Below are 16504 nucleotides of genomic sequence, written 5' to 3'. Positions count from 1 at the left end.
CCTAATATGCTTTTGCATCATTTTCCTTGGGTTGGAGAAGACTTACCTTCAAGTCTGAACCTTGATTGCGCTTTTTCCAATTTTGTTCTACCTTGAGGGTTATGGTCCCACAGTATGAAACTAAATCTCGGTGTTCCTCTATAAACTAAACAAATATTCTTTTCAAACTAACCAAAGTCATGTGGGATGCCTACAAAGTAAAATGGGTCAAACGAATTTGGAACACATGGCTAAGACAAAATTTGGATCCACTCTGAAGGAATCTCATCCATAACTATTTGTGGAAGGCCGTATTGATCTGATCTAGGCAAGATGAAAGTTTGGTGCAGGCTTGTGTTAGGCATTATGGAGTTTGAATAGTTTCAGATATGATTATTAGGGTTTACATCTTGAATATATTTGGGCATGGGTAGGGTTTGCAGAAGGTCACTCTGGATTGGGTCAAGTGGGTCTATGGTTGAATCTTTGGGACCTAAGGTGGGTTCAAGCGGATCCACTAAAACAAGTATGAAACCATTAAGAGATTTTTGGATCCAAATCATCTTTAATTAGATGTAGGACTTCATATAGGTCTCAAATGAATTTAAATAAAGGCTCATTTTAGGTAGGCTCTAATAAGGATCTGCATCAATTGCTTCATCTTGATCTATATTGGATCTTCGTTTATTTCTTTGGTCTTATGGTTGAATTGCAGCTACTATCTAGCAATCTGGCGAAATGTAAAAATGGCCGAAAGGACTTTTCGATGCTTCATATTCTGGTTCTCCTATAAAGTCCCACTCCATTGCTTGAATCCAATCAAAGAATACATTTTGATCGTAGTTGTTTGTGAACTTAGGAATATCCAATTCATCACCATACTCAACACAAACTGATACTCTAACCATTGCACTGTAGTTTTTTTTTTTGGATATTTGAATTCTAGGGCTCGTGGATTAGTTTGAGTTTGAGAATGGCTTTGGATCAAGTGTGGTTCTAAGATTACACTATGGTTTGGATAGGTATGAGATCGAGTGTGTGTAGGATCTGATTGTGCTGGGTAGGTATTTGGGTCTAAAATAAGTTTTAGGATTTTATGTGAGGATTTTGGTTAGTTAACGATCGGGTTATATAAGATTTGAGGGTAATTCGGGCTTGAACCGAGTGTAATGGGTTTTAGGTCAAGTTAGGGTCTAACACATGGTTGTTTGAGGTCAGATATGTGTCATAAAGGTTAGAATATGGGTAAGAGTGGGACTGTTATGGGTTTGGATATAGGGAATCGGTCATGCAAAGCTGGAAAATCGATTTGGGGTGATAGAGCAGGAACAAACTGGTTCCCTCAAACTGCCTAGCCGTCTCATCACGAAAGTGGGGTGATGGAATGGAGTTAAGGTTAAGAAACCCTCCCTCTCTCATCGTCCACGGTGGGTCACTAATAGGGATGGCCACCGTCGGCCATGGTTGTTGCCAACTAGGCGTGGTCGGCAGAAGCTCTCTGGTCATTTTCTATCCAACAAAGGCTCTCTGGTCATTTTTTGGCCGACGTCCAGGCCATCAGTGGTATAATGCTTCAAATTTTTATCCCAAAAATCATGGATTTTTTTAAATGGTTTTAGAAATCACAAAATTAGATAAAAGGTTTGGGCGAGATCCATCACACCATTCAACATATCAACTTAAATTTCAATATTCACATATTAATAAAAGTTCATTCTAAATTTAAAATAATAATATCAGAGTCCTTTCAAAGTGCATAGAAAAGTGAATCTCTACAATCCAAAACTCTAGCATAAATAGAAAAGATTTGGCTTAGGTCTCGCTGCAACCTCCCACCATCACGCTGGTTGTCTATTCATTACCTGGAAAAAAAGTTTTCATAATAGGGTCAAACTTAACAAGTCCTCGGTAGAAGAGTGGTATTTAGTACACGTAAATTAAAACAAGTAGGCAAGAGGATATTCCTACAAGTCACAAATGTAAACAATAGTTAAGTATGCATAAACAGTTAAGGATGCATGCACTTACCATTACAGAACGAGCAATCATTTATGCATGAGTAGTTCAATTATCTTTAATTAGATTTTTTTTTAAATGTTGCATGTCATGATTAACTAAATATACAATCAATTTAAGTTCTCACTTCTTAGGCACATGGGTACGACATAGGCATAAACCTGGATCAGGGCCATGGAGGGAGTAGTGTATTCATACAATTATGGCTTTAACCTGGCGGGGCACCTTTCACAAGTCTCGAGTGAGGGATGACCATTATCAAGAGAGAGCTCCTAACACTACCATCTTAATGCATCAAACTTTCACTCAGGAGTTTCTTACCATCCACCCAGCAGTATACTCTAGAGGCTTTCCCTATCTTCATCGCTAGGGAGGAGTAACCTTCTATGCTAAAACACATTATCCATAATGCCATACATACTGCTTACCCTCTCTTTCTAAGCATCATAATTTAGTATCACATAGTTAACCTTTTAAATTTATTAAGTCCATACAATTGACATTGTGAATCTAATTTAAATATTCAGAACCCTTGTAGGCACATGGACGCACATACTTTAAATGCAAATTTAACAGTCATGCATCATTGCATATTTTTATATTTGTGACTTTAACATTCATTCATTAATAGGCAATGGTCATACACAAGTAGATGTATCCATATACATTTACATTCCATGCATATTTTACTTTGATAGTAATTTGTAATGAAAGTCATTTTGTGCAACAAGCACCATATTCAAATTGTGCTAATACTTGGACACTCATCAATTGTAACTGCCCGACAGATTTTAACCCAAAAATACTATTTTTTCTCTTATTAACATCTTATTGATTTTCTTCTCTAAAATGTAATAATGCAACGGTCTCACTAACAGACTTGTTTCAACCGTACCAAATAATAGACGACCCGCCTAAGCGTATGCACAAGTGTGTCTTAGCCTCCTAGTACCAGATCCGGTATGAAACCACCATTAACAAATCTGATTGAAATATTACATAGAAAAAATTATTAATCTAAGTCTTTCATCATTAATATTGCCCTAACTGAAACAAGCTCTAAAGAGTTAGCCTGCACATGCACCAACATTTAATAGCTCCCTAGAACAAAGTTTGAGAATAAAGTGTCCAAATAACAAAATCCTCAAGTTATTACTTATGTGAGCCCTTGCTGCCCATGAGACTCCTCTGAAGCCCCATCAAGAAGGGATGAAGTTGAATAACTTTGTTCCATCAGAAGGCCTGATGGACATTAAGCAAACCCCATGCTTGATGAAACATGCAACTCAAGCTCTTGCTCAGCAGAAGGAAAGCATCAGTCAAGCTTCTCGATCGACGGAAGAGCCAGGAAATAGTGTTGACATTGGCAAAGGAGATAGACGAATCAGTTGAGTTGGACACGGTGATGATGAGTCAAAACGATTCGCCCATCCGAGCTCTTGGACATGGGCAGGATAAGGCAATTTACCTAGCCCAGATCCCAAAATGTTGCAACAAAGGGCGACACATGACGATATATAAAACCCTATATTTTTTTGATGTAATTGTGACTATATTTGTGCTTTTTTTTATTTTCTTGATCTTCTTGAAAATCTTGAATTTTTTATATTCTTGATTTCCTTGAATTTCTTGATTTTCTTGATTTTGATTAATTATAAATCTTTGTCTTAAGATATGAATAATATTTCAAGAATAATAAAAAATATAAATCATAAAGAATTTTTTGAGTAGTTATGATTTGGATCTTGAATTTTGGGTCATGATCCAAATCACTATCTAGATCTGAGTTGGATTCAGGGTTTAGTTTGGTTTAGATCCAATTCTAATTAGTATTTGGACCCAATTGATGTATTTTGGACCCTTATGGGGGACATCCAATGTAGATATCCATTTGGATCCAAGAGTCCATATGGATTCAATAACCTCTAGCTTTAAATTCAAAAAAAATTAAATTAAGCAAAATAAAGGGAGGATAATTAAGACCTTTAAATTAAATATTTTTAAAGCTTTAATTATAGGAGACATCCCACACATCTAGAAGAGTCCACATGAATTTTCTATCTAGAATTAAATATTGAAAAGTCAAACTTTATTATCTCATAAAAGAATAAAATATAAAAGAAAAAGAAAAAAATCAAATAATTAATAATTAGGAGACTAGAAGCTTATTTTTTTCTAAAATATACTTCTCTCTCCCTCCACATATTTTAGGAGAGGGAGAGTCCAAACCTTATTGATCTAGGGTTATAAAGTGTATAAAAATACACATCTCCCATATGCCCCCTCATTTTTTTTGAGAAAATTATCTTGCTTTCTTCTTCTTCTCTCTGCGGATGTAGGATGATGTATATGTGATATTGTTGTATCTTTATTCTAGAATATTAGAAATGATATAATATCGCATGAATGAATTGCTAAATATCATGTTAACATGATTCCTGATTTTTAGAATGTATGGTATGCTTTGATATGCGATATTTGTAAATACATGCAAGAATTATGAAATCTCATAAGGTTTGATGGGCACTTGGTGTACTTGATGAAATTAAGATATTAATGGTTCTATAAGATAAAACGATAAGATGAAAGTACACTAGTTTAAATGGTAGTTGCATGTGTTACCTATGACCTAATTTAAAGATATCATGTGATAGCCCTTCTGAGTATGCCTTGTTTCATCGAGGTATGCTTAAGTGGTTGCTTAATAACGATCTACCTTAGAGAGGGTAGAAGGTATGAAACTTCATTGACACATTGGTTTGAGCTTGCGAGGGGCATTACCTCGTCGGTTCTCCAACTAGGGAGGTTAGGGGGACCAATCCTATCACTTTGTCCTACATGGGCAGTTCCTGGGTAATTATGTAGAAGTAAATGATCATGAACATCGTTGTGGCGCGAGTGTCACTCTTCTGAGTAAAATTCTCTCAGATGAGTCATTTTCTTGCACAGTGTGTGGGCTCCATCCTTGAAGGTTATGACTGAGGGGGGTTCTCAGGCATAATAAAATGCACAACATAATAAACACCTGAGTTGTCAATCTATTTTGGGTTGGTCTATGTCATACCCAGGTAGATCAAGTAATCAAGATGAAATATAAAATACTTGCTCACATTACTTTACTGTACTTTGTTTTACTTTACTGTATGTTACTGCAAATTATTCTTGTTTTATGAAAGTTGATAAATTCAAGATCACTAATATATATTTTGTTCTTATCTGGAGTTGATGTTAGTATGCTTAAGATCATTATTTCATACTTGCTTATGAATTTTGAATTCATGAATAGCTTGTAGAACTTTTATATCTGCCTTGTTGATAGTTTATGCAAATTCTAAAATATTATATCATGCAAGCTTCAGGTGTTGTATTTTACATTAGCTATGTGAATTTTACTCGAACTTTCCAAAGTCTCAACCTTTCAAAATAAAATGATTTTTAGGAGATATGCGATGCTAGAGCGAGTGCAGGAAGCTAGAGGGGGTTGTGCACACTAACGTTTTCAATGATACCAAGGGCTTCTTGTTTTATTTAAATTTTAATACTTTCTAAATTACTAAAGGACTATTTAATTGAATATTTGATTATTAGTTTAATTCTAAATTTCAATTACTTTATGCATAATCAATTTCTATTCGGTTATGTGAAGGTAGTAGTTTTCGTAATATAATATGTTTGGATATTTAACCAAAAAACCAATTTATAAAATTGATTTAAAAAATTAATATTTTTTTGTTGTATTTACTCACCTAATAATAATATAAGGATTTTGTCATTTGGATACCTTAACTTCGAACATTGTTCTACGGAGCTACTAAACGTCGGTGCATGCGCAAGTTGACTTTTTAAAGTTTGATTCGATTAAGGCGATGCCAATAACGAAAAACTTGGATTAATGATTTATGTTATCTAATGATTCAATCAGATTCTTTAATGGATGGTTCTGTATTGGATATGGTACTAGGAAGCTAAGACATGCTCGCGCTTGCGCTCAGGCGAGCCATTTAGTACTTGGTATGGTTGGAACGAGTCTATTGATGAGACCATTGCATTATTATATTTAAAAAATAATAATTTCTTGGTATTTTTTATTTGAAATCTGTTGGATCGTTACAGTTGGTATCAGAGCTTGAGATTGAAAAATCATCAGTTCATAACCATTTAGCAATCTGGCATCTCGCTGTAAGTATGTTTTAATCACAATCTTGTGTTGCATTGAGAAACTTTTGCCTTTATGAATGTTATGAGAATAATAAATAAATAATGCTTGAGATCATTGAGTTGCACAGTAGTTAAGTGGGGTTTAATGTGTATATGTATATATATATATATATATATATATATATATATATATATATATATATATATATATATATATATATATATATATATATATATATATATATTATAGATGGCTCATCATGAAAACACACAAGCCACTTTAGTGTTGTTCGATAGTGGGTCTACTCATTCTTTTGTTTCAATAGATTGTGCTAGTTAGTTGGGATTGTAGGTAGAACCGCTTATTTTTGCTCTTGATGTTCGTACTCTTGTTGGAAACACTTCCTTGTGTGTTTCTTATATCTGAGATGTTAGTATAGAGTGGCAGAGACAGGCCTTACCTGCGGATTTAGTCCTACATGATATGAAGAAGTATGATGTTATTTTGGGTATGGATTGGTTCTTTGAGCTTTACACTAGTATTTTGTATCGAGAGAGAAATGTAGTGATCTTGAGACCAAATATTTCAGAGGTTGTGTTCAGGATATCCAGATCTACCTTGTGTAGCAGTATCATCTCGGCTGTGAAGGCTCAGAGATGTTTAGATAAGGGACATACCACATTTTTGGTTAGTGTAGTTGGGGCAGACCCTGTAGTTTCGTTGATAGAGGATCTCGACATAGTCAGGAAGTTTTCAGACATTTTTCTGGAGGACCTACTAGGACTTTTGTCAATTAGAGAGATAGAGTTTGGTATCGACCTATTGCTCGAGATAACACATTATTGTATGCGGCCAACAGAACTCGAAGAACTAAAGAAGCAATTGCAAGAGTTAGTGGATTGCAGATTTGTTAGGCCGAGTGTTTCGACTTGGAGAGCACCAGTGCTATTCGTTAAGAAGAAAAATTGATCGATAAAGTTATGCATAAACTACTGCTTGCTCAACCAAGCGACCATCAAGAATAAGTATCACTTGCCTAGAATCAAAGACTCGTTTGACCAGTTGCACAAAGCTAAGATCTTTTCGAAGATCGATCTTTATTAGGGTTACCATCTGGTACAAGTGAAGGAGGAGGACATTTAGAAGATCACCTTTCAAACGAAGTATGGACACTACGGGTTTGCGAATGAGTGGTGACAGATCAGATCTTAAGAATAATTACATTGTTTGCGGAACCTTTTAGATTTCATCTCATATTTTAACTCCATGTCATCTTGAATCTTAAATCTAACACAATGTTTTGTAGTTTTACTAGTTGTGTGTGGGGTCTCCCAAAAAATCAGATTACCCTTTTTTTGACAAAAACATCCAGACATTTACAATCAACATTAAATAAATTCGGCATAAGAAAAAAAGAAAAAGAAGAAACATTAAAAAAAGACTAAATACCATACCATTTGCCCCAAGTGTTCTTCTCAACAAAATTGCCTACCAATTCACCACAGTAATCGTTGCTTGAGAGACAGTGAGAGCATAACAGGGCACCGACAGTAGCGCAGCACCAGTCGCGACAGTCGTCGACTCCTCATTATCATCGGTACTCTAGGAGAGGTAGATGAGTCACGCAAGGGGGAGTCAGCTAGCCGTCGAAGGGGAAAGAGGAGTCATTGGAGGGAGACAGAGCAATCGACACTTGGCAGAGGCAAAGCACTCATCAGAGGACGAGCATCAGCACTCGATACAGGCAGAGGAAGAGAGGACTAAGGAGAGGTACAAAGGAAGAGAGGAAAAAAAATGTAACCCTAAAAAGCTAAAACATTCGTATGTGATTAAACCGGCAGAGCGGGGTGGGGCGAGGCCATGGGTCCGAACCTCCTTAAATGAGCTAAGCCTTATCGAGCTCAGTAGGCTGATCAAGCTAAACTCGTTTACTCAATTGAGTCTCCTTTATTTGTACAAGCTCGACTCAGTTACCTTCCGAGCTGGCGTGGTTCGTTGTGCATCCCTACAACTAAATCCCCAAGCATGGATCTAACTTGTTCGTACAATCGTTGACATGTTCCAGTCATCCCCTTGGGTCTCGTGTCTCGTGAATGACTCTAGGATATGCCCCCACTCACCCCTTGTTGTCCATCATCGAAAAACATGAATCTTTTACCCCAATACAATTGGATCGAATATCTGGAGTCCATTTATTGGGGTTTAGTAGAAGCATAGAGTCTTATCAGAGAAGCATGCACCTGTTTTCTGGCCGAAAGAGACTTACCAACATGACTTGCCAACCTGGCTTGTGCCTGAGATTCACAAACAGGGTGCTCTGTCCTACAAAATGACAATTGGGTTTGACTGCGTCTTGTTGGTGGTTGGCATGTTTAAGCAACTGAGTGAGCAACCCTTTGCTCAGGTACAGTCAATTTCGACCCGAAGGTTTGATTAATACATGGAGCCGAGTATAGTTTGTAAAATTTTATACCAAACCCGGAGCCAACTCGAGTTCTGATGGTTTTATTGGGTATGGTTTGGGTTTGGTTCATATAGTTCTTATCGAGTTCGGGTATGGTTCTTCTTATAGTGGATCCGATTAGACCCGAGTCAGAACCCGATACCATACCCAAAAATCTGGTTTCACCTAGGTCTGAACCATGGTGACAAATATCATGATATTAATGAAAATCTCGCAAAAAAATGTAAGATTTAGTCCAAAAGTTTTAAATGGCTAAATCTCACAAGATTTAGAAAATCTCGCAAGAATTTTTTATGACAATTTCTCGCAAAAATATCGTAAGATTTAGTAAATCTTGCAATATATCGCTGACATTTTTGTAACGCTTTTTATGTTTTTTTTTTTTTTGGTTTTCGGTTTTCCATGATTCTTTCAAAAAGCAAAAAATGACATTGAAAGTTGACACCCTAAAACCATACCGAAGCTTCTCTGCGAGCAGCGAGCAGCGAGTGGTAAGCGGCAAGCGAACACTGCCGATCGAACCGGTGTATCTCTTTCTGTTTCTCTCTCTCTCTTTCCCTATCTCTCTCTTGCTCCCTTCTTCCCGTTTCTTCCTTATTTTTGTCTCTCTCTCTCTCTCTCTCTTCCCTGATTTACTCAATCACTGGTTCCGGTGACCGGTGACTCTCCGATGGTGGGTGCCCGGTGAGTGAGAGACTCAGAGAGAGAGAGAGAGAGGGGTTTGTTGCATTATGCAAAAGGGAGTTTTTGTGATTTTTTATTAAAAAAAAACAGAAAATTGCAAAACCAATCAGAAAAATAATCAAAAAATAGAATTTGGTCGATTCTACTTCAAGTAGACCAATTATGGTCGATTCACACAATTCGAGCCAAAATCAGTCGATGTTGGGAGGGGGGGCTGAATTGACCCCTGTTTCAAATTGGCTAAGGGCTTATTCCATTTGAATCGGCTGATTCAAACTTATGTGATAACATTGATCTAATCTATATTGGCTCCGACCTCTATTTAGAACTAAACTTTGGTTTTTATCTCTCACCGAGTCGGTTTCTCAACGTCGTCCTGTGTCTCATGAGAATGTTCTTGTTTCTGTTGCTTATGAATTTAATTTTTGCTAAAAAAATGAAAAAATAAAAGGTCTTTAGTCATTCTTGGTGATCGCTAAATACTTATTTGAATGGCAGTACAATTGATGCACATACTTGATACTTATTTGATGTTTGATACATCTTAGATATGGTTAGTGGGATTGAAAGTAGATTTTATATGTTTTTTTGCACGTAAAATTAAATTATTTTATTTTTATTTGATATTTATTTTTTATTTTTAGTTTGTTTGAGAATTTATTTGATTTTTTAATATTTTCTCAAGATTTTTTCAAAAAAACTCGAAAAATATTCAAAAATTTGAAAATCTCCCGAGAAATTCACTTCCTAAAAATTGCCGTTTTAAACTTTTGTCACTACTATGGTCCGAACTAAACCCGTCCCGTTGACACCCCTATCCCCAAAGCCACGGAAAAAACAAAAGGACCTGAACCCTTTTCTCCCGCTCTTAGAAAGGGTATGGTTGTCACTTTTGGTAAGTACAAACCTGAAAAAATTGTCATCGGGATGGACAATTGTATCCCTGAATGCTGTCAGTATTGGTGCGAATCGGCCGATTCGTATCTTATCGGCAGAAAATCGATACGGTACTGACCTGAATCGGCTATTTTTAATAAATTTAAAACTACCTGAAATTAAATTTTTAATATCATTTTAATGGTATAACATGTTTCATATTATGATTGACATGGTATATATATATATATATATATATATATATATATATATATATATATATTTTAGCCGTTTCAGAACGATTCACTTGAGAATCTGTATCTCCGATTCACCTGAATAGTTAGCCAAACGATTCGATAGCGGATACGATTTTGACAACATTGCCATGATGAAGTACAAGGCGTACCTTGAATTTCAAAATAGCCATGGGATACGTATATATAGGTCCTTTAAAAATAAAATTGCCCGTTACTTTTTTTTCTACCAAAAAAAAAAATTTGCCCGTCACATTGTTTACATAGTTCGAGAACGGAGAACCTCGCAATAAAAAACATAAAATGTATTAAATGATAATAGAAACTAAAATGCATGTTAACAATGCGATAAGCTCACGATGAAATCATGAAAATTTGAAAATGCTCTGTATTTAAAAATACCATGATTTTATCGATTTTTAAAATGTTTCAATTTTTGGAATATTGCTGAACTACTCGAATGCTATCAATATATTTTTTTTGTTTAACAAAGAACATAAGATGGGTTATTTTAACAAAAAAGGAAAAAAAAACAAGAATTAATGCAATATCATACTTTAGGGGGTGTTGCATGAAAGCATACAAGAGTTTTAAATAAAAAACTTGAAAGGCACATTAATAAAGCAATTATCTCAATTAAATCATGATGTTTTAATACCAAATAGTATTCAGAAATGGGTTAATGTTTGCTACAACCGATTGCACCTTATACAATGATTTATCGAAGCCCCTTTTTTTTATTTTCGTTTTTTGTTCCATCTAACATTATAGATGAGATCTGCATGTTTTTAGTAGAATCTGGCTTTTTGGATTTCCATAATCTGACTTGTGTGCATGTTTTTCAGGCAATGCAAAATCTGTAGCTTTAAATGCACCAATTTTTTAATTAAAAATATATATTTTTTCATCGAAAAAACATGAACCAAGGGTTGATCCACACTAAATTGACCCTGCTGAATACTTCCACGAGGTTAGATTGAATCAAAACAACTTATATATATTGAAAGATATTGTAATTAGATTGTAAGTACAATTGATTGTAGCAAAATGCATAACCTTTAAAGATATCATGATTTTATTCAATTTGAAAATATCATGCATGGATAACTAATATGCTCTAAGTATTTATTTATTTGACAAAAGAACATAATGTGAGTTGTTTTTAGAACAAAAAACAAGAATTTAGTGTCATACTTTAGGAGGGTACATGAAATTAATTTAGAAAAAACAGAGGTTTAATATGTGATAAATTGCGCAGATTTTTTTTTTATCATAAGTAATCAATAAATTTGTAGAATTTTATTCTTTAGTCTAAAAATTTTACTGGGGCTGTCAAATGGGTCAAGTATTAGGTTGGGGATTTGATCATAGCCATGGATTTGCCTAATCGATCACATAATTGTATAGGAGCCCGTTGCTGGAGTTGGCGTGTCCTTGCTAACTATTATCTCCCAAGTATTATTGCCAACTAACACCCTTCTTTTTTATGGTTGTGAGCATGACATATTGGAGGTTACAATAAGGTTGTAAGATGGTAACGGTGATGGATCAGATAAATTGTCTATATATGCAAACATGGGCACAGGCCTAAATTTCTGTGGCAACTATTTTAGAATATTTATATAAAAAAATGTATTTTATTAAAAAAATATTAAAATAATGGTCGTACGTGTTGGCATTCCTGAAGGCGTGTCTGCGCATGTCCCTGGTGACACGTTCCCAATTTTGAGTGTCCCTGTGACATAGCTTATAAGTCATGTTTTTCCATTCATTCTTGATTATTAGAGCTACAGCCCTGATAAAGTGGCAATTTTTTTTCATATCAGCTTCTTTTTCTTATGATTTCTTTTAACAAATTTTCATATTACTTTGCCTTTTAAGTTTTAATATTAGTTTTCTACATTTCTTAATTCCTCCTATGCATGGTATATATCCATCCCCCATTCATGAAAGAAACAAAAAACTAAAACTAAATTACTTTAATAACTACTGACACGTCATGCTTATGCTCCTCTTGGTGCTGAAGTATAAAATTCATCAAGTTCACCACAATGGCCTTTTGAGGCTTGGGGTGTCCTAAATCACAAGGATATGTCGATCATTTAAGAAATACCCATTGAACGTCTAAATCATCTTTAAAATCATCGTAGATGAGGGGGGATCAGGTGCAGTCACATTGCATAGTCTCCGTCTCACAGATGCAGCCTGTGTGAGCTGTGACACCCGACAGAAGATAAAGAGCGAGTCAAGTGCAGCAGTACACCAAAATATGAAATGTGATTGCACCTGATCTATTGGTCACCTGCCGTCCTTCAAAATTTATAAAAAATTAGTGTGATGAAGTGACAAGGTTACGTCGGTTAATCAAGAAAGTCATCGAGCACTTGAATCATCTGAAAGTTAACGTTAGATACGTTCGTCACAGTAACCAAAAAGTTCAACCAACGCCGATTTCGGTCATCTCAAAAACTACAAAAAAGTCATTGCATGATGTATGAGACACCAACAATTCAAGACCTTTTCCTACTTAAATAAATATTCTAAATATTCCTTTTGACTCTCATTAAAATATTATTTTCGCTTCCCTTTCTGTCTCCGGTTTCAATGAGCAGCGGCGAGTCAAGCACACATTTGTAATTTTCTCTTTAGTCTCTCTCTCTCTCTCTCTCTCTCTCTCTCTCTCTCTCTCTCTGGGGAAACCGAATTGAAGGTGCCATTAATTTCATTTAGTGGAGTTCTGAACAGGATGTTTCAGATACAACTGTAATAATCCGAGGTACCCGATTTAATAACCCTTTAGAAAATCACTAGAAACACTTCCTCCCTATTCCTTTTGTCTTCCTCTTCGTTTATTTTTCTCTATCATGCCTAAATAAAAATTCTATTCCTTCACCAGAAAAACAATTCCCCCTCTTCCTTTCCTTTCCTTTTATTTTATTTTATTTTGCTTCATTCCCTCAGTTTCTGAGACGCCAATCTTCCAATCTAAGAGCAAAAAAGGATGAGCCTCAATATTAGAGTAACCTTCCTGATCTCCTGTATTCTCATACTGTCCACCCTCAGTTCGAACTCCCTAGCGAGAGACGTCACTGCGTTGCACCCCAAAAGATCGACGAGTTTGGTTCCACAGCAGCACTGCAATCTCAGCGGTTCCAAGAACGCTAGTGCCCTGGATGACAAGCGAGTCGTGCCCACGGGTCCTAACCCTTTGCACAACAGGTAGGAGAGAGGAACCAAGAGCAAGAGAGAGAAAGAAAGGAAGGGGCAAGAGCAGAGATTTTTTCTATGAAATTTTGATCTTTTTAGGTGGTAGTCCCTCTTGCAGCATGAGGGCGTCTCTTATTAGTAGCTAGAGATGAATAAATAAAAATGGACAGCTTTTCCTTTCTAGACTCTTTTCTCTTTTTGCCTCTTCCCTCTCCGATGTTTATAGGTAGCGAGTGTGCCATTATGAAATGATGAGAGCATTCTTCATACCATCTTGTATAAATGCCCCCCCCCACCCTTTTTCTCAGTATTAGGACAATAGGGAAAGAAATAGAATTGCTATATGATGTAATTCTACAAAGATGACATGAATTTTTTTACTGATTCTTTTGAATTTCTCCAACTGAATGTTGGGAAATCTTTTACTGATTCTTTTGAATTTCTTTTTCCAATTCATCTAGCAATCGACCATGCATTTCTTTTTGTTTGCTTATTGTTGGGACTAAACAATAAGGGTAAATGTCATACTCTAAAGTTACAATCCTGAGAAAACTATCTGATTTCTTCCATTAATAGGTTTCATTTCCTCCATGCAAGCATACAGCCATTCTTATAAATCTTTTTTTTTTTCCATATGATAGTACCATAACCATCCTTTCTAAGTTCTCTTAACAGTTACCTTTCATATTTCCTCCTAACCTATTTCTATGTGACTATCAAGAACTTGGAAGTTTCACTAATTTCTCTTTTCTGTTTGTCTTATTGTAAAAAACAAGATGAATAAGAAAAGCGGTTTCGTTTCCAGTTACTCTACATATTATATAGGCACAGTGGAGAAAATATGTGCATTTATGTGATGAATTTTGTATGGTGGTGAGATCAAAGATGGTAATTATTTTTCACTATTTCTGCAAATAATATGGTTTCATGCATTGTGCTACATCCTTCAGTTCTTCCAAAATGGGTGTTCCCGCGTATATCTGGTATTTGCTTCCACGTGATCATGTTATCTCTGACATGGTCTTCATATTGTAGTTACGATTTCAGGATTTTGAGAGAATGAATGCTCTTGATGGTAGGATAGGAGCATTTATGTATGCTTCGTTTTATAGTATGTCTTTGGAGGCTGTAGGTTAAAAATCAGACGCTGACTACTGCAGCAATTTATTAGTTTATCTGATTCCTGCAACGCGGCCAGATGGTTTTCTTCTTTGAACTGCTTTTTGAAAATACGCATGACTAGGGATTACCACAAAGAGAATAACACCACAGATTTGTTAAATGTCTCGTGTTTTTCTTGTTCTCTTTAAGTTTTGTCCTTTCTTTTTGGTTCATTTCTCCAGTGTTATCTTACAACCACAAAACTAAACCACAGAAAACCTTGTAAATTAAAACTGATATTTTAATAATTTATGAAATATTTATGATTTTTTTATTCCTTAAAATTATAAATTAAAGTGCTATTTTCCGTATTCTATGAAACAGTCTGGGGTTTATACGAAAAAAATCAATTGTTATATAACTAGTTAAGTATTTAGTACTATGGTTTATTGTCCATTAATATATAACAAAGTACTGCTATTGGCACTTGTGAGTTGTGATCAACATTTTATTCTTTGAAAGTTGCAGCTCTTTCATTTTGAAAATTTGCAAACTCTCCACTCTTGAAAAAAAATTCTTTTTTTCCCTAACTGTATAACACAAACATGTGCGCGTATACACGCACAACAGTTATGCTTGTGTGTGTGTGTGAGAGAGAGAGAGAGAGGGAGAGAGAGGTGTAAGACTTTGTTTTTCATTCATCAAAGTGCACTGTCAACTTTTTAAGGATCAAATAATATCAGTTTTCTAGTTCGTTTCCCCTCTTTTTTTTTTTAAGGAACTTGTATGAGATATTCTTGTTTCTTCAACGTACCAAAAATTGGCACCGCATGGGATGCAGTGACTGCCTTTTCCTTTACATTCACTTGAACACACTCAGTTGTGAAAAGAAAAAAAAAAGCTAATCCAAAAAATCTTCATTTCTTCAAGTGGGTACCCTTGTGCAACCGTGTTTCTCATCTCCCTCTTCTTGTGAACCTGTAAAAAGTATGCTTACAGGCCTACTACAGCTGGAGGAATGAGAGAGAGAGGGGCACTAGGCCCGGCAGAGAGGAGGGCTAAAGCTCTGTGTGATTGACAGTTTGCAAAGGAAGCTGAGACTGAGGACGAGGGAATCGAGGAGTTGGTTTTTTTCTAAGTCAGAATCAGAGGGGATCCGTTACATTACAGCAATGAATGGGGTCTGTCATCAAAAGTGGGAGCGAGGGGTTTTAATGGAGGCAGTGGAGCATTTATGAAGGCTGACAATTAAATGCTAGCTAGGCCTTGGCCAGCTGCCTCTTTAAATTCCCTATGCCTCTATGTCCTCATGACCATCCTTTCTGGGTTTTTTTCCACTAAGGGAAAAAGTCTGTCACTGACCACACATTGGCAGTCCTCTGGTTTCATAGTCACAAAAATCTGTTAATTTAAAAAAAAAAATTTGCAGATTTTATCGTGAGTTTTAAAAAACCGATATAATCTTGAAAAAACATGCTATTTTTCGAAAATATCGCATTTCCATCATGCTCTTAGTGCTATATTTATCATTTTATATTGTTTACACGTTTAATGGTTTTCTTATTATTTTACATATTATCTTATCATGTATTTTTAAAATTTACATATACTGATATTTTTTTAGACTTTTCAAAAAAATAAAGGTTTTTTTAATTTATCATAAATTTTCTTTTGCTGAGAAAATCCTTATAATGAGTTTTTTGTGGGCCGAAGTACTTCGTCATTAAAGCAAGAGATGCCCACTGTGGATTTGGAACCAGAGAG

This window comes from Nuphar pumila, chromosome 3 (genome assembly GCF_984573655.1).
Source record: "Nuphar pumila chromosome 3, dmNupPumi1.hap1.1, whole genome shotgun sequence".
NCBI classification, from domain to species: domain Eukaryota; kingdom Viridiplantae; phylum Streptophyta; class Magnoliopsida; order Nymphaeales; family Nymphaeaceae; genus Nuphar; species Nuphar pumila.
The sequence above is the reverse complement of the archived record's forward strand: the minus strand, read 5'-3'. Positions refer to the sequence as shown.